General features: G+C 50.3%; 1 protein-coding gene across 1 annotated transcript in view; it reads right to left on the reverse strand.

Moving 5' to 3' along the window:
- The window catches only part of FAM13A (family with sequence similarity 13 member A), a 1,072,469-nt gene that overhangs the window by 516,282 nt on the left and 536,644 nt on the right, over nucleotides 1-19,543 (reverse strand). The gene's annotated exons all lie outside the window — the stretch shown is intronic.

Here is a 19,543-nt window from a genome sequence, read left to right on the forward strand (position 1 = left end):
GTGCTACCACACTGTGATTTTCCTTCTATCCAGTTACCACTCTTTGTTCTGGTACCTTGGGACTCTGCTCTGCCTTGCTAAATAAAACCTGAATATTGAGACACTTTTCTCAACACTTACTAGATCCTGTCGTTCCTCCAAAAGAATAAAAAACACACTGTCATCGCTCTTTTTCAAAATTCTCTCTCTGCGCGGCCATGGCACAATCTATATCACTGTATTTGACTTAAGATTCATCTTTCTTTCAAGCCGGTTGACTAGGCTTTCACGCTATCACTTAATCACTCTAACCATTCTTTACACTAGGTGACTTCTCTGCTTCTCTTGGGGTCAACTGCTACTATATCACACAACTAAAACATTCTCTTTTATCCTCCTTAACAGCCTTGAGAAAGCCCCGGCGCAAATCGCCAATAGGGGGCGAAACACGTGTCGGCTGTCCTTGTCCTATGCACAAAAAATAAAGACATTCCACTGCAACTAAAATGTCTCTGTCCTCCATACTACGACTTGGAAAGAATGGATATTAATCCTGAACATTTGATGTGATTTTATGTGGAGAACACACTTACCACTCCTCAAAGCGATTCCTTGCAGTGCCCGTGACTTTTAAGCTCAATGCGCATGCGCATTGAGCTTAAAAGCGCGTGCACGTCCGTCTTGGTTTACCCGCTCCGCCCCCTCCCCTTCCCGCCGTGTCGCATTTCTCCTCCCCCCTCCCCTCTCTTCCCTCCGTCAGATCATTCAATAAACACATAGGGCATATGAATGGCTTCCGGAAATACACAAGGTACTAAACAATATGATATGGGTCCGTCCCTCACCTTCAACACCTCACCCTCACTCACCCTCACCCTCACTCACCCTCAACGCCTCACCCTCACTCACCCTCAACACCTCACACTCACTCACCCTCACCCTCTCTCACCCTCTACCCTCACTCACCCTCTACCCTCACTCACCCTCAATACCTCACCCTCACTCACCCTCACCCTCACTCACCCTCACCCTCACTCACCCTCACCCTCACTCACCCTCACTCTCACCCTCCCTCACTCTCACTCACCCTCAACCCCTCACCCTCACTCACCCTCAACCCCTCACTCACCCTCACCCACCCTCACCCACCCTCACCCACCCTCATCCACCCTCACCCACCCTCACTCACCCTCACTCACCCTCAACCCCTCACCCTCACAGAGTGCAATAGGTCTCGAAGCATTTGAGTTAGAGCTTTTAGAAATGTTTATGGCTTTTTTTTTTTAATTCTTTAGCATTGGCTACAGGAAACAAAAATGCTAAAGATTTACAAAAAAAACCATAAACAATTCTAAAAGCACTAACTCTAATGCTGCGAGACCTATTGCATTTCCAATGCTTGTTGTTATTTGCAGTTTGTAAGTTAAAATCCTATCAGAGAACAGCAAGCTATTAACATGTCTGTCATCAAAGAGCTGCATGCAAACAGCAATTTATATATTAGAGTTATATTTTTTGGGCCCAATCTTTCATTATCCTAATCTTTCAAAAATGGTAGAAAATAAATCAATTCTTATTGAAGAGAACCCGACCAATGCTGTTATGTTTTAAATTATGAATTTGCGCTTTTCCAGACTTCAAACTCTTAAAATATATTGCCTACAAGACAATCATGGATGACATGTGACTCCTTTACCTTGTAGTCCTCTCTGATGTAACATTCCATTTATACTGATTTACACACGTAGTATTATATCTATGCAATGTGTGAATGATGCAAAGTGCTCTGACACCTTACATTGGTATGAGAGGCGATATAAAATTAAATTAATTGATGACAGTGGTTATGGAGACTTGAAGCCAAGGGCAGTGTTAAAGGGTGGTACTGAGGGAATGTGTGTGAGGGGCGGTCATTGGGGGGTGCCAAAATGCAATTTTGAATTAATCGTTTTCAAAATGTTCACAGGCAGGGGAACCTCCTATCAAAACCTTACTATGAGGAAGGCTCCCTTGCTGAAATACAGATATATTACATCTGACTTTTAACAGTGCCAGTTGAAGATGTGGGTGAAGCTAATATAGTAAGTGGGCGGAGCCAGTGGAGGAAGTGGGTGGGGCCAGAGAAAAGTGGGTGTGGCCTTCGACAAATATTCAGCACCTGCACTTCATATTTTACAAATTAAGCACTGGCTATTCCATCTGCACACAGTGGTGCTAGAACAGTTTCTGGCGTGGGGATTTCAAGCCCATTCATCACAGTACGAAAATTGTACGTGCTGTCAAAAATGTAATTGTAAAGGGCGAATTATATGAATGAACTAAGCCCCTGCAAGAGGGAAGTGAAGGTACAGAGGTACATATTGGAGCACATTATGCGAATACATATGTAAGGTATAGTCAATTATAGAGAGCACGTCCTCCATAACTACCTCTTTGTATGTCAAATTCACTAGAAATAACTGCAAAGTCTTTGCCGTTCACAAGTATGATTGCCTTTTTAAAGACATCACCTAGAAACCACAAGTTTTTTAACACAAACTGACAATGCTACCAGCTTTTCATCTCCAGAAGAACAAGGTTCTCCCAGTCTCCACTACCAATGGATTTGACCCCTGGGTGGTGTGGAATGACTGTTTAGGAGTTGGTACACCCCATCACAAAACACAGTTTGGCATATCTAAAAATGGAGATGTTTTCCTCTCCTTCACCCCTGCTTTTTCTTGCAGGTTTATATTTTACTTTTCGGCGCTTTCCTTTAATCCACAAATTTTTTCTTGAAGGATTATATCGCGCAAACTCAACGAGAAGGTATTGGAGCGCTTTAAATGAGCACCAATTACATTACATAAGGACACAGTAATCTTTGTTTCTTAGGCTCGAGGATATTAAGTGACCTGCCCAGAATCAGAAGATGTTGAACCGCCGCCGAGACTCGAACTTGGTTCACAGTTGACAGCTCTGGCTACTATGCTACATCTTCTCAGAGGAGAGGGTTGCTTCTCTATGGCAAGGAGTGCCTCAGGGATCTTACCAGAGTCCAGATCTTTTTAATGCACCACTCAAATTACTTTCATATTTCACTATAATAATTCAGCACTAATCCTTTAACGGGTTCAGGAGGAGCGTGCTACTCGACTAAAAAGCACTTCAACACAACAACAGGGGTAACAAGTGCTATATAAATGCATAAATGCAAACCTTTTTCCCTCTTCTATGCCTTCGCTATCCTTCTGAATCCAAATAACTGACTAACCTATCCACAACTCAAATTACTTTCATATTTCACTATGACTATACTAATTTAACAATAATCCTTCTTGGGTTCCGGAGTAGAGTGCTACTCACCGAAAAGCGCTTCGACACCTCATCAGGGGTAGTAAGCGCTATATAAATGCAATTACAATACAATACAATACAAATGTTTATGTACACCTTCTCCCTGAGGTCATTAAATGCTATGGGTTTACTGTCATCTCATATGTGGGTAACACTCAGCTAATTATCACTCTTTTGCAGAACAGTAATCACATGGCCTCCTCTGAACGCAGGGAAGACTGAGGTGCATATCGTAGGTAAACAGCACAATATTTGCTCTACTGTCTTGTGGCCCAATAGCCTTGCTTCATTACCTCTGCCCAAGCACAAACACCTGGGCATCTGGTACGACAAAAAACTTTCCTTTGACAGCCAAATCACCACACTTGAAGGGAAATGTTCACTTCTTTTCAAATTACGTGGCTTAGACGGTTGATAGATGACGCCATCATTTACACTTTATTTTTTCAACACTTCACATGAGCTTAAGAGTTAGGTCACATGTTTTTCTTTTCTGTCAACAAAGTTGCCGATGATGACAGAACAAGCAAACTGGTGAGTACCAACCAGAAGCTCCATGGATGGTGCTTACTTTTCTCACAAATGTTTCTTTGGTGGGTGTGAAAATTGCTGTGGATGGTTGATCAATTTTTAACAATGAGGAACACTTATAGGTGAGCATGACTAGATAATTTAGCAGAGCCATACCTAGAAGTAAATTATACCAATCTAACGAAGTAAATTATACCAATCTAACACATTTTTCAAAGACTACAATGTGCTCTCTATACCCATGTCTCTATAACCAGGTTTTTTTTTGTATGAAATTCGCTTATATGGTATCTATAGGCGTTGTCAATATTTTCTTACATGTTGCACAGCTCTTGAGGTGCTGCACAAAGTGGCCTGAAGTTAAAAAATAGAACTATACGGGGGCGTGGCTTAGCTGGCGAGCATGGCGGACGTGGCTGCCTAAGAGCTCCCGCCGGCCCGCCGATTATCCTGCGTTTATCCTGGCCCTGAACCCTGCAAAGTGCACCACACTTACGGGAGTGTTAGCGGAGGACACCGGGAGCCGTCCGGTGCTGGAGCTGCCGCGCCGAGACCATCGGAGGCTGTGAGACGAGTTGGTGCAGCGAGCGGCCTGGTGCCCGCCGGCCGAGCAGGGGCCTCGATTTTGACGTCCCCGACCGGGGACCTGACCCGGAGCCGGCGCTGCCGCTCCCTGGCCGTGCTCTGGGGCTCCCTGCTGTCGGCGACTCACAGCGGGGTGCCCTGTCTGTCCTTGCGTTGCCGGCGGTGGGGGCCTGGGCCAGTAGGGAGGCCCTTGGGGGGCTGCGGCCTACCTGGACTTGCCGGAGCCGGGGCCTCGAGTTTGGCGGCCCCCGCCCGAGGGCATTCGCTCTGCTGTGGCTGTCTGCGCCGCCCTCCGCCTTCCGGGGGCGCGGCGCCCCTCGCCGCCGGCGGACGCGGTGCCCTCTGCTGGGACTGGCGGCGGCTCCATTGCTGGTGAGGGCTGCATCCTCCGCTCTTGTTGACCGGCGCTGTGGAGTGATGTGCTGGAGGGGGTCGCTGCGGACATTGGACATCTGAATACCGATTGTCCCCCCCAGGGCCTGGCTGGACCTGCAGGTGGTGTGGAGGCGGCGAAGGGGCCGGAGCGGCCGGGGCGGCCTGGTGTGTCCGAGCGCGGCCGGGACATTGATCCTTACGGCCGGGACTGGCCACGTTCCGGGGCTGCCTGCTCCTGACACTCTGCGGTGGGATCCCCTGCTTTCCTCACCGTGTGAGCGGCGGGGCCCGCGACTGGAAGGGATATTGGAAGATCTACGGCCTACCGGGCCCTGGTGCAGTCGGACCTCTGAGTTGGCGATCCCGGCCCAGATCCATTGCCCCGGTGGGTGGACACGGCAGGGGGCCCCCCGGGTACTGAGGGGTCAGGCGGGCGCCTGACCCGGAGAATTGCCCTATCCTGCTCCTGTGGTGCCTGGGGCGGCGGCTGGAGAACTTGTGGTTTGCGCTGGGTTGGCCCATAACCGCGCCGTGCCAGGAGTACCGGTGGGCACGTCGACGTATCCTACACATTTGCGGAGCGGCTTTGCCTGGGGTGTACCTGATCTGTGGACCGGTGGCGAGGGACTCTCACGCGACCTGGTGTGTTCGGGACGCCTCGATCGGGGCCTAGCTGGGGGACTATTGCAAGAAGCGGCCCAACTGCAGGTGCGTGTCATCGTTCTACCCTCTGGGCGGCCGCCATGACGAGGGGCTCGGCCGCCGCTAAGACAGGACCCATTGACAAGTACACGGGCCACGGTGGAGGAGCCGGTGGGGCTGGGGGTAGTCATCCTGCTGGACCTGACAATGCGGCTTTGATGGCGGCCATTACACAGTCCCGCGACATGCTGGATGCGAAAATTGGCGCGGTGGGGGCCGATGTGATGCTGCTGCGTCAAGATCTTCGCAATGCAGTCGCCCGCATTGCTGAGACTGAGACCAGGGTCACGACGGTGGAGGGAGATGTTGGCACCCTCAAGAAGAAGATTGCCGATATGGAGCAGGTACAACGGGGCCTGGCGCTACGTGTGGAGGATGCCGAGGGGCGGGCGAGGCGGAACAACCTGCGCTTCGTTGGCTTTCCGGAGGACTGCGAGAAGGGGCCTATGGAGGCTTTTCTGTCCCAGTGGCTGGAGAGCTGGCTACCACCGGACTCCCTGTCGCGATGCTTCATAGTGGAGCGTGCCCATCGCGCCCTAACTCAGAAGCCGCCAGTCGGGGAGCGGCCCCGCCCGATCATCGCCAGGCTCCTTAATTTCCACGACAGGGACGTCATTCTCCGAGAGGCGCGGATGAAGGACACTCTGTTGTATGACAATCATAAAATAATGATCTTCCCGGACTATACCAAGCTGGTCCACCAACAGAGACACTCCTTCCTGGATGCCAAGGCCAAGCTACGTGGTCTGAAAATTCAGTACTCGCTGCTCTATCCGGCCCGCCTCCGAGTGATCTTCAACTCCAAGACCCTCTTCTTTGATACACCGGAGGCCGTCTTCACCTGGACCGATGAAACAGTCAGAATCCGACCTCACGTCCAACCGGGGCTGCACTCTGAATCATCGCGCAGCTCGTCTCAGGACAGGAGCAGCTCGTCTGGCAAGGGGAAACGTCATCGCAAATCCCGCTCCCGGAGGAGGTCCCTGTCCCGGGACCCCCTCTTGGGGGACACACAGCCTGAGGCGGATGGATCTGATGGAGGCTCCTGATCGCCTATCGTGGGAGCTGCCTGCTGGTTGCCTTCTATATGGGACTACACCTGGCAGAAGCTGAACCGTGGTTGGTGGGATGTACTTTGGCTGGTGCAGTATTGACTCCTTTTTGGCAACTGCCGTGGCCTTTATGGGCTATAACCTTCTTGTGGTACTCTGCCTATAACTCTACTGTATGTTTGTTGGGGTTCAGGACACGTACTTTGGGCTGCCTCCTTCTGTTGGGACCGGGGGGTGGTTCTGGTAGTGTGTCTGATTAGTTCGGGGGGGGACTAGTTGGGATCCATTGGTATGGCTGGCTTTAGGCGCTGTGTTTTGGGCCTGAAGTACCGTATGCCGCGACAGATACTTCATTGTTCCTTGAGGTATAGGGGTGGGGGAGGGGGGGACCTGGGTGTTTGGTTGCTTGAGGGTTGGGTAAGGGTCGGAGGGGTAGTAGGGGTTGGGGTCATTGGGTTTGTGGGGTCTGGGGTTCTGGTTCTGGGGGTGCACGTGGTCTGGGGGGTTTTTGCAACTGTGGGGTCTGAGACATGGGCCGGGGGCCGGGGTGAGTGGGACTGGGAGAATTATGATCATGGTTGATGTTCCTCACTTGGCGCCTAATGGCGCTTCCATACGTGTCCTTAGCTGGAATGTACGGGGACTATTGGACAAGATTAAACGGGGGGCAGTGCTTCGCTGGGCTAAGAGGGACTTGGCAGATGTGCTCCTCCTTCAAGAGACACACATGCTAGGTACGAAAGCCCTGAGTTTGCAGCGCTTTGGCTTCCATCAAGTGTTCCATGCCGGTTTTACCAGGGGTTCCAGGGGTGTGGCCATTCTTATTCATAGACGGCTGGCATATGTACATGAGCGTCAGTGGCTTGACCCCCAGGGACGTTTTGTTTTTGTGCAAGGGAAGGTCGGGGTGGAGCCGGTTGTGTTTGGCTGTGTGTATGCCCCCCCCCCCTTGCAGTGGGCCTTAGCTGAACGTTTGTTTGCCCTATGGGCTGAGTTCCCCCGCTCCATGGCTGTGATTGGCGGAGACTGGAATGATGTGATGGATGTGGCTTTGGACCGGCAGAGGAGGCCGGGAGTGGCACTTGTATCCTCCCCTACACGGTTGGGGGCTATGGCTGATGGGCTGGACTGGGTGGATGTGTGGAGACATATGCATGCGGAACGGCGAGAGTACACCTTTGTCTCAGCGGTCCATGGCTCCCTGTCCCGTTTGGATTATGTGTTTGTCCCGAGGGCCTTCCTGGCCAGGGTGACGGGGGCCGCGATTCGGCCTCGCGGGCTTTCTGATCATTCCCCAGTGGCGGTACAAATAGACCTGTGCAGGGCACGATCCCCCTTCCGATGGCGAATGTCAGCGTGGCATCTGCAGCGCCCTGACTATTCCCAGCATCTGCGTAGCGCGATCGCCCATTATTGGCAGGACAACCTTACCGGGGGGATGGATGTAGTGACAGTCTGGGAGGCTATGAAACCCACTCTGCGGGGCATTGATATTGCTTGGTGTGCGTCTGCTCGCCGGACTAGGCTGGGAGGCATTGCTGCGGCCGCGGAGCGGGTGGAGGAGCTCGAGGCTCGGCACAGCGAGGCACCCGATGATGTGGCACTGCGCCTACTCCTGCAGGCGCAACAATCTTATTCCTCGGTCCTGCTGGATGAGGCTCGTCAGGCGTGGCTGGCCACTCGTAGTCGGGTCTACCAGTGGGGCGATAAGTCCTGCGCCATGCTCCATAGGCTGTGTCAACAGAACCTACAGCCTCTTACTCTGCCGGGCCTTGTTGATGGTGCCGGAGTGGCGATTACAGACCCGGCAACTCTCGCAACGAGTTTTGCGCGCTACTATGAGCGCCAGTATGCCTCACGGGAGACTCTCTCCCCTGCCACTATCACAGATTATATTGCATCGGTTCCCCCATCGGCTGTGTCCGATGAGGTGCGCGAGGCCCTGGACCTCCCCATGTCGGTTGAGGAGTTAGGGGATACACTGGGTCAGTTGAATGTAGGCAAGGCGCCGGGGCCAAGTGGTTTCCCCAACGAATTTTATAAGAAGTACTTTCTACAGCTCGGACCGCATTACTTGCGGGCTCTGGAACAGGCACGAGAGTGTGGTCACCTTCCACCGGACTGGCGTCATGCCGAAATAGTAGTGTTTTCGAAGCCGGGTAGGCCCCCCGATCGCCATGACTCTTATCGCCCCATATCCCTCATCAACTTCGAGGCCAAGCTCCTGGCAAAGGCGCTAGCGAACCGCTTACTTCCGCACATTTCGGCCCTTGTCCACCCGGATCAGGCCGGTTTTATGCCGCGCAGGGCAACGAGACACAATATACGACGGGCGCAGGCTGCGATACAAGCGATCGAGTCTTCGGAGGACCCGGCGGCGCTCCTGCTGGCTGATATTGATAGTGCCTTCGATTCGGTCAGCTGGACCTTTCTTTTTGCTCTGTTGCCGCTGCTGAATCTTGGCCCGGTATTCCTATCCTATGTCAGGCTGCTCTACACTGAGATCACGGCCTCGGTACGTATTTCGGGAACGGCATCTGCTCGCTTTCCGGTGTCCAGGGGCACGCGTCAGGGGTGTCCACTTTCCCCCTACCTTTTTGCGCTGGCCATGGAGCCGCTGGCCGCCAGGGTGCGCCGCGATGAGCTCTACCGTGGCTTCGTCTGGGGTGCGGATCACTCCGACCGCATAGCATTATACGCGGATGATGTGCTGTTTTTCATGACTGACCTGCAGCGTACGGGTCCTCGTGTCCTGGAGTTGATGCACGAGTTTGGCCGGGCATCGGGACTCTTCCTCAACCCGCGCAAATCGACCCTGTGGGTGCTGGGGAGTGCCACGGTGGACTGCCCTTGGGCTGCATCCCTTCGGATGGCTGTAGAGGGTGTGAGGTACCTGGGTGTCTACCTCTCCACCTCGTCTGTAGTGGCTTGGGACCGGAACATCCTGCCGGTGTGGGACCGGGTCCAGCTGGACGTTAAGACTTGGACACGCATGCCACTTAATATCTACGGCCGATCGGCCATCTTCAAGATGGTGGCTTTGCCCCGTCTGCTATATCAACTGCAGAACCATCCCTTCCAGATTGACCCGCAGTGGTTCCGTACGGTTAATTCTGTGCTGGGCCGGTTTCTGTGGGCTGGCGGTGCCGCCAGGGTAGCGCTGCGCACGTGCTTCCTCTCAACCTACTGCGGCGGTTTGGCGGCCGCGGATATTTTATCCTACTATCAGGCCTCTCATCTCCTTGTGCTCAACGAGTGGTGGTATGGAGACCGTAGTGATCCGGCTTATGCTCTTGAGCATTCACTGATGGGTGGTGCCTCCCTTCACACCCTGCTGTATTCGGTTAGGCGGAGACGACTGCTTCCGCAGGTCACCCAGGTGGTTTTCGCTGTCTGGCGGCGGGCTCTGCATCGGGTGGGCTGGTGGGGTCGGCTTACAGCTGAGACCCCGCTGTGGCGCAATGGCTTGTTACCGGCGCTGGCATCTCTATCCGGATTTGACGGTTGGGATGCGATTGGGATCTCGTCCCTAGGCCATGTCCTCTCTGGTGTTACCCTAAAGTCCTTTCAGGAACTTAGCTCCGAATTTAGCATGCCCAAGACACAATTTTTCCGCTATCTTCAGTTTCGCCACGCCCTTACCCCTAGTCTGGTGGGCCTGGACCAGCTCCCTGACTTTAGTCCTATCGAGGCTAAACTGTTTATGGGAGACCTGGGTGACAAGAAGGTCTCGCAGATATATCGCACTCTGGTCACACACTGTTCCCCTTCACTCGCAGCGCTGAGGGCCTCCTGGGAGGGTGATATTGGTCCATTGGATGATGATGACTGGCGTGAGGCGTTGGAATCTCCCCGAGGTGCTGCTATCGCTGTCCGCCTTCGCTTCATCCAGTTCAAATACCTCCACCGGGCGTATTATACTAGACGCCGCCTATGGCGGGCAGGCCTTATTGCGTCCCCGGAATGCCTGAGGTGTGGTTCTGAAGAGGGTACCCTGTTTCACACGATATGGTCCTGTGAGAGACTGACTCGATTCTGGGCTGGGGTTTGGGACTGCCTGTCAGAAGTGTTGGGCTGGGACCTGCCCCGTACCCCCAAGCTGGGCCTTCTCCATGTTCTCGAGAACGTTGGGGGCAATATTTACAAACGCCATTTGCTGTTGTTGGGGCTAGTGGTGGCGAAGAGGGACCTGGCACAGGCCTGGAAGAGCGGGCGCGCCCCCCCACTCGGGGCTTGGAGGGCGGGCCTGGATTTCCTCATGGGTCTAGAGCAACCTGTTTTTGAAGCCCGGGGATGTCCCCGCAAACACTACAAAATCTGGAAACGGTGGGCGGATTACCGGGGCCTGCTCCTTGACCCCCCTATGGACATTGATGATGCATTACGGCTGGATGGGGATCCCGCACCCTAGGCCAATGGCTGGCTCCACCTTGGTAGGCTTTTTCATGTTGCTAGACTGTGATCACGTGCACTGGGTTAGGGTGGGATAAGGGGTGGGTAGTTGTGGGGTTGGGGGGGGGGGGGTAGTTTGATGTCATTTTCTATATAACGCTGAGTTCGATGCTATATTGATGATGTATCTCTTTCTATCTGTTGTTGGCAGTCTCCTCCTGACTGTGGAGGGCTGTGCTGAACTTTGCCTGAACTCATAATAAAATTGGTTATGAAAAAAAAATAGAACTATGACATGGACAGCATCATAGCGTTATTTTTTTTTTTTTACTTGAGGCCATGTTGCAGAGCAGCTCAACTGAAGTGCAACATGCTAAAAAACATTGACAAAGCCAATAGATTTTACATAGTCGAAACCTTTTAACTTTTCCAAAGCTTGTTTCTATATGGTGTGGGATATTCGAAGCTTTAGCCAATAGTGGTAGCAGTGGTAGCTTCAGTCTTGACCCCAAGGGGCAGAATGAATCTGATCTGGTCAAAGGTGTGCCAGAATGGGAAACCTAGCTCCTATGATGGGTGTGCAGCAGAAGTGCAGATTCAGAGACTCAGCACCCCAGCTCGCAAAAAGTAGGAATTCCATTTTATGGAAATCAACATCAGTCCTTAAGTTTGCTGACTGGGTGAGCGATCTCCTCGGTGGGTCACAGCCGAACAGTGGCGTCACTAGGGGGGTGCGGGGGGTGCGGACCGCACCGGGTGACACCCTCACATGGGGTGACACCAATCTGGTTACGCTGTGTAACACAGCTCTGCAACCTTGTGCTCTGCTCTGCTTTATAATCAGGAGGAACCCGCTGTACCTGGCTGGGAAATCCTTCTGGAAACGGTATTGTCTCAGCAAGAAAAGCTGCGACACGAGCCCGCCCGCCGAAAGTATAGTTTTTATCGACACACCCACTTCCTCGCTGAAGCGCGGAAGAGTGCTGAGGGAAAGGCTGCCTCCTGCTGAGGTGAGGGCGGGCAGCGGGCTTTGAGGCCGGCTCCTACGGTGGGGTGATAGCACCTTTCTGGGTCCATATAGCCGGAGGAGCTCCCGGCAGGGCCTGCAGATGTATGGGCGAGGAAGCAGAGGCCTAAGCGTGCGAGGGAGCAGTCTATCGGGTACACTGTACATTGGATGTTTAATGCGCTTCATACATCGCTAGGGACCGTGCAAGGGCGAGCCTCGTGTTTTGGTGCTGTCCGCCCGTGCATAGAGGAGCACCGCAGCAAGGGGGATCCTGGAGTTTGCTGCCCCATGTCTGATACGATCCTCCCTAAGGGTGTCCTGAAGATGTCCCTCAGGCTGCCCGGGACTGGGGATTTCCACCTCAAGGCAGTCTGACGCCGCGGCGCGAAGATGAGTAAGTTGCAAGTTGCGTTTCGTGATCTGCTTGAGCTCGTTTGTAAATGGCAATCCCTGACTGGCAAATGGCCACAGACTACATCCTACGCAGGTTTAGACTGAGGTCTGTTCGTAAGTGGGTGATTTTGTAGCTCAGTGAGTGGCCCGGTGTGCCTGCTGCATAGCTCTTGGTGAAAGCTCAGAGTTCAGTTGAAATCCCACCAGTGCTGGCTCAGCCTTTCATCAGGTTGGATAAAATTAGCCCCACTGGGTCATAGTAACAGACTACTATTTCCAATAGCACATTTTCGTTGTTTACAAGGGATTAGGGTTCTCCCCTCCAGCAGGTACAGAAAAGGCCCTCTTGAAATTACTAATGCTTTAATTTTGCATCCATAAGTACTAGTGCCCTCAGCGTCAGTAAATCCATGTTGCGGAATAACCCTCGCACCGGCCCGTTCCAAGTTGTTCCTACATGATGAGTTAACATAGGAAATCTATGTTAATGCACTGATATCCAAGTGTCATTTCTGAAACATGGTCTTTTTTGTGGGGGCTGTTCTGCCAAATGTCACCTGATTTAAGTACGTCCCTGGAGTCATCCACAGTAACAACGCGTGCAGTAATGCCAGATTCAACATTTCTGCATGTTCAGTGATACTAATTTTGTCGCATCTCCTCTTTCCGCCAAAATCAGTATTATGAGGCCGCTTGTAGTGCAGACCAGAACGCACAAAAGGACAGAGGTTTCTTTCACGATATCTGCAAAGCCAGTCCGAACACCAGCAAATATCTTTCTGCGAGTCCTGCAGAAACCTTATTCTTCGCATTCTTGTTAAGTTTTAAAAGGAGGGCAGGGGCCATCTTTGTGCGACTTCAAAAAAGCAAACATTTGGTAATATTGAAGAGTGATGTATGTATAGGCTAGCAGATGTATTTGGTGTTCAGCTTTCAAGGCGAGCCAGGTTCGTTCTTGATGCAACTCTCGCAGACTTCAAGCACATTTTATTACTATGTGAAACTAGAAAAGGGTTAATTAAGAGCAATATTTTTTCAAACACTTTGCAAACTGACATCGTCATCGTTTATGTTTCTTGGTAATCTATTTTCTACTTATTTAACTAATCTGTAAAGCGCTCTGATACCCTCTAGGGTCAAGTTCGCGCTATATAAAACTTTATTTATAAAATAAAAACTAAAGCAAAAGGAATAGGGCACCCATCCCCTGGCTTGGTATGATAACATATGTAATTGGGGTGTAGTGAGCTCCTCAGTTCCCCGATGTCACTACACCTGATGCACTATCAGTAGCTACGGACTGACAGTTTGGATTGCAATAGTCTAGTGATGTATTGTCCCAAAGAAGAAAGTGCGCCCATCAGGATCTAGGCCATGTGACCCTTAGCCTCCATCCCTTGTGTGCGTCTTTCTGCCCCTAGTCAGGGGCGTAGCTTCCATTGGTGCAGCAGGTGCAGTGACACCGGAGCTCAGAGGCCTGAGGAGCCAACTGAACCCCGACTATCGATGTATTTCATAGTTCAGTCAGTGGCCAGAGGGCCAATCGTCTTCCTTGCCCTAGGGCCCAGGCCATACTGGCTTCCACTGTCCCTCGTCTGTGCTGCCCTGTCTTGACAACATAGGTTCCCAAGGGTTTGTGTATGTAGTACGATATGATAAAGGACGCACTGTATTCAGACATAGTTTAGCTCATAGAAAAACAATGCAACATGGCTTCATTTCCAATTCTAGGGAAGACCTTGAAGTCTGTATCAAAGGGTTTCCTACAGGCCAGTGTCCTAAAATGAGATAATATAGGTGCAACAGGAAAACTGGCGTACACAATCTCAGGTAGAAAGCTAAGGGGTACTGCTGTTGTTGCACTCGTCTACAAGAGTCAAAAGGAGAAAATAACCAGTCAACACTTTCACTAGTGCCTATAGGCAGGGCCACTGGAATTGTGCAATTCCATGACTGCTGGGAGTTGCCTCACTTGCTGGCTAAATCACCATATATATTGCACAATTCCCCACTCATCGCTCTCTCTTTGCCCTCCGTGATGTGTGTGGTTTTTTCTGCACGCAAATACACTCAGACAGGGCACCCATTATCTTGCAGTTTTTGCAGCACGCCGTGCGATTAGACTATTAGCAGTATGATTAAAAAAGAAACAGTTTTAGATGGATATTGGTTTCCACAAACAGCGGTTAACAAGTGTGAGTTCTGCCCGCAGGAAGGGCTGTGCTTTGAAACTCAGGACTTTTTTGCAATGGCTATTTACTGTTTTTTTTTTGTTGCTTTCCGTGGGGCACTATAGGCCCTAGTGCAAGCAGGAGGAAATGTGACCACCACCTCCGTGTGCGAGAGCAAAAAATAGTGGCAATTGACGTGAGATTGGGCACTCTACACCCCAGAGCCCTGGTGCCACTGCACCTGCTGTACTAAGAACAGCTATGTACCTATTTGCTTTGTCAGTCTCGAGGTACTGTATTAGGAGCTTTCTCAACATTTTAACGTGGCAGTTAGTATCGCCCAGAGTGTGCCGTGTTGTCAAGCCAGACTGTGTCATCATATTGTCAAGTGTGGGTTTGCTGCCGTGTTGTTCAGTGCAGTGTCTTTCAGTCTAGTCTCGCGCCTGCCTTTGCAGTGTGGTGCTGTTTTTCTTGACTAGTGCCGCATAACATGGGGTGCAGTCTAGTGTTATGGTTTTTTGATGGTTCTTGAGGCCTACTGTGGGTCCGTATTACTTAGTTTTGTACCACACTGTTTAGTCTGGTGCCATATTGACCAGTGTTGCGCAATCAGGGTATCCAGAGTGGTGCCATTTTGTCTAGTGTGGTGTCCTGTTGCTAAGCTGGTGTCATATCATCCATTGCTGGGCCATTGCGTTTTGTGTGGTGACGTTTTGTCTATTGTGTTGTCCTTCTCTCTAGTGTGATGCTGTGCTGTTCATTGTGATGTCATGTTAACCAAAGTTGTGCCATGTTGTTTAAAATGGTGCCATCACATTTTCCACTGTGGCTTCATACTTTCTAGTGTGATGTCCATGTTGTGTTGTGCGTTGAGGCTCCATGTTTTAAGTTGTCCAAAGCAATGCTAAAATGTGGATCTCTGGTGTTGACCTCGGTGGTATGCTGCCATGTTGTCTAGCGTTGTGTTGTGTTGTCCTGTGGTCCCGTTATTTGCCAACTGTGTCCACTGGCGGACTCGGAGCGGAGGAGGTCCATGCGGTAATTCGTGAGGGGGTGACACCATGAGTTACCCGCACCGGGTGACACCAACCCTAGTGACGCCACTGCAGCCGAAACAGCAAAAGTGAAGGAGAGCAGTAGTAAGACTAAGTTCAAATGCAAGGAGAACATTCATGATGTAAATTTGGCATAAACACCACAGTAACACCAAGCAACTACTGTTGTTAAAGATCTGTGAGTTGCATCTGCTACCAGTGGCCATCTTAGGTTCTATTGATTCTGTCTACAGGCATTGACCCTCCCCCAAGAAGCGCTGTAATCATTTTCCTACGATGGTGTTGAGAAACACAAACTGGTCGCTAAATCACTGACTAGCCTAAGTTGAACACTGCAAATGGAAGGTGGCCACTTTGTGTGCATCAGCACCGATACCAGAGCAAACGGGAAGATAATATACTAGTGAGCGTAGAGTAGGTGGTGGTACAGGGTAAGGGACAATATCATTACAGGAGAACGAATGGCAGGATCCATCAGACCAGTAACTGGAACACACCACAGAACAAAGACCTGTTCATAAGGAAAATTAAGGTAGCATGTCCAGAGCAAAAAAGGACACCATACTGGGGAGTAAGGTCATGCAGGACATCTAACTCCCAAGAGTTGGAAAGGTCATGAGGGGTTTGCTCTTGAGTACATGCCATAGTATCAGCAAAGACAAGTAAAGAGTAGAGACTAAAAAGAGACTGACACACAGAGGAAGAGGACACAGAGAAGAAAAAAAACAATCCCACCTATATTTTTCCTCCAAAAACCTCTCCTCCTGTAGAGCCTTCTAGATTTAACTTAGTAGTATTGTCCTACTGAGTGAGGTTCTTCAAAATGCCCTATTTAGATCTATTTTTCTGCACATCATTGGTGGCAAGCCCCTTGAAAATTGGTCTTTAAAATATCATGGTTGCCTTAACGCTCTTGGGCCAATGTGACTTATTTTGGCCTCTTTTGCACCCCTTTACGGAAAGTTAATGGGAAACAGCCCCAACTTTTCAAAAACGGTCTTAAATATTTCAGAAAGATTTGCTTATTACTGGATTTTTGGTGGCCCAATGTGTTTTAAATGCACTCTTTTGCACACGAAAATGTATTTGGAAGTCAATCACCTCCACTCACCTTTAAGCGTTGATGTTGAAAAATAATTTTCTGATCACCAGGACAATCATCTTCCTCCATACACACAGAGCAAGAAGCTTTAGGACATTGTTTCTTCACATGAGCATTAGCAAGTGTGCTACACACCAGTTCAGAAGTGTTAGTGGGGAAAGAAACATTATGAGCCGCAATAGGGAAAGCATCCCTCACACACAATACCAGTAGCAGATGGGATATCGTTCTTCACAAGGAATATCAGGAGAAGCAGAGTGAACACACGCTAAAATAATGCAGCAGGGGCAAGTTTCCGTCCATAGAATGAACACAGGGGCCATATATCATACAAAGTGTCCCCGGGGCGTTCACAGCTGCTTTTTGTGCCTTCTGGGAATATAGATATTACAAAAGAGAGTGTAGATGCCTGTGCAACCCATTCGGTAATATGGATCGCATCAATGTGAACGATGTGCCAGGCGCAATCACAAAGAGGCGTGCCTCTGATTTGCATGGGGGTGTGGCACGGACATGCTCAGAGGCACTAAGCGTGTCAGGAGGTGCCCTGACCATGCCCACATCTGAGATGGCACGTAGTGTTCTCCGATCGCCAAGGGTGGAAGTTGGGCGAGGGAAAGAGGAGTCCAAGAGACCCACTAAGCATCTCCCACAGACTGGTGCAGTCACATACTACACACCTACCTCTGGGTGATATCTGCAATCCCCTTACATGGGAAGCTGGATCCACTGCCTGCAATGAAAGTTGGACCGGCGGCTTCAAACAGCCTATTCACCTTTCGCGAATGCGCTGTTACCAGTGCAGGTGGGGGTGAGCAGCTGCACGTTAAATTGCACATTTACTGTAATAGGGCACACTGCTCCGGTCTGCACCCATTCAAGGTGCGCAGCAGCGCAGACTGGGAAAGTAAGCCCTTTGTGTAATACAACCCGAAAGGTAAACTCCATACAAACACACAACAGAGGACAGTCCTCCAGTCATAGTATGATCAGAAGTAAGCACGCTTCCTCCACATAGAGCATTAGTAGCAGCAGGGGAAGCACAACACACGTAACATAAGTAGGAGCAGGGAAAGCAATTCCACACAGCATAAGTAGCAGTAGAACATATTTCCTACACATGTTGTGCTACCAGTAGTAGGGCAAGAGTCATGGTTGAACAACAGTAGCCCAAGTTTCCTTCAGAAACAACAGCAGACCATGCTTCATCTAGGCTTGGTAAGTGCAGTAGTAGAACAACATTTCTTCACATTCAGTGCGGGTAGCTGCAGGGCAAGCTTCCTCCACATACAGAGGGTGCATTGGCAGCTCTGAACACACTTTACTTTTGCACATAGACATACACACATTTAACACATTCCTGGAGTGGCATATAGTACCAATGCTGAGTAGGGCCGCAGCTCGAGAGTCTTCTTAGCTAGTGCAGTTAGAGCGCCACTAACCTATTGCCAGGGATGGAGTACCGGCACTTTTTTATTTTGAGAGGGAGAGTACAAGCACTTCTCAAGAGATGTACAATACTTTTAATTGGAGAGTACCGGCACTTCTCAGAAACAATCAGGTACTCTGGTACGGAGTGCCTGCACTTCTGTTTTTCCATTTTAAGCACTGCCTATTACCCATTTAAACTGCTGAGAGGCACTAATGCTGACCCATCAGTGGAGACCATTCAATAAAATAACTACATAATGTTCATCCCCACATCACCCACCACCCTGGCAGCAGCAGACGCAGGGGTGCCTAGAGACTTGTGGGGTCTGTGTACCACACCTCCAGCACATTTTCAAAGCAGCTAAACAGGAGCTAGCTTGTAGTTCCGCACTGGGTATACTACTGGAGTTATTATGATTATCAGAGCAGCCAATAAACAACAGTGGCACATTCGCAGCAGCAGAGGAGAACTGTTTATGAACATACTGTTCAGCACAGTGCAATGTTTGTCTAAAGGGTTCAACCGTGACACGGGCAAATAAAGACATTTTAATCTCGGGCTATCAGTTGGCAGCAGGCTGGGTGACTGGGCTGGGGTTTGGAACTCCCAAGGGCAGGTTTGTCATTCAGTTCTCTGCTCAGCCTTTCCTGACTCATAACACAAGTTGTGCCGCTCGACCTTGGTGGATTTTCATCTCTCGAGGGCAGCGAGCGCCCAGACATTGCTTTTGTAACAGAGCTGTAACGTAAGCGTTTAAAAAGACCCTCCCAATTCTCGATTGAGATGTATTTTAATTTATTTCTTTTCAACTGCCTTATTGCTATTGATATGTTTGATATCGTGTGGCGTTCTGTTCAAATCTTTATATTAAAGTACCAGAGGAGCAGTACCATTCATAGCAAAGTCATCTAAAATAAGTCTTTACCTTCCCAAAATCACTTTAAAAAAGTGCATAATTGAAGTTCTTATCAGATCCATTAGAGCACGACCACAGCCGTTTAAACTCAGTATTTCTCTTACCACAGAGGGTGAGCGAGGCAAGGGGATGGGAAAAGGAAGCCGACAGGGTCCAATGTCCTTGTGTGTTTTCAGGATTCATCCACTCAATTTTCTCTACCCCTAGCTTCTCCCACATGATTCTTCCAGCAGGTTCTGGTGCCCTTCCTGCCGCTTAGTATTCACAGAATGGGCACCCAAAGGCAAAGTCCATAAAATAACCAGAACACAGTCCAAATTCGAGGTCTCATATTTTCAGTGTCGTCGGGCCGATCCCAAGTTGAGAGCGGTGTTATCTCCACTTGATAAACTACTTCGCCCAATGCCCGCTTTTACCAGACCGAAAATAACTCGGCCACTGAAAAGAGGTTGTTCCACTTGTGCAAACTAGTTGGAACAGAGGGTGGAAAAATGGCCCAGTGATGGGGAAGAG

The sequence above is a fragment of the Lissotriton vulgaris genome, chromosome 3_1, assembly GCF_964263255.1.
Source record: "Lissotriton vulgaris chromosome 3_1, aLisVul1.2, whole genome shotgun sequence".
NCBI lineage: Eukaryota > Metazoa > Chordata > Amphibia > Caudata > Salamandridae > Lissotriton > Lissotriton vulgaris.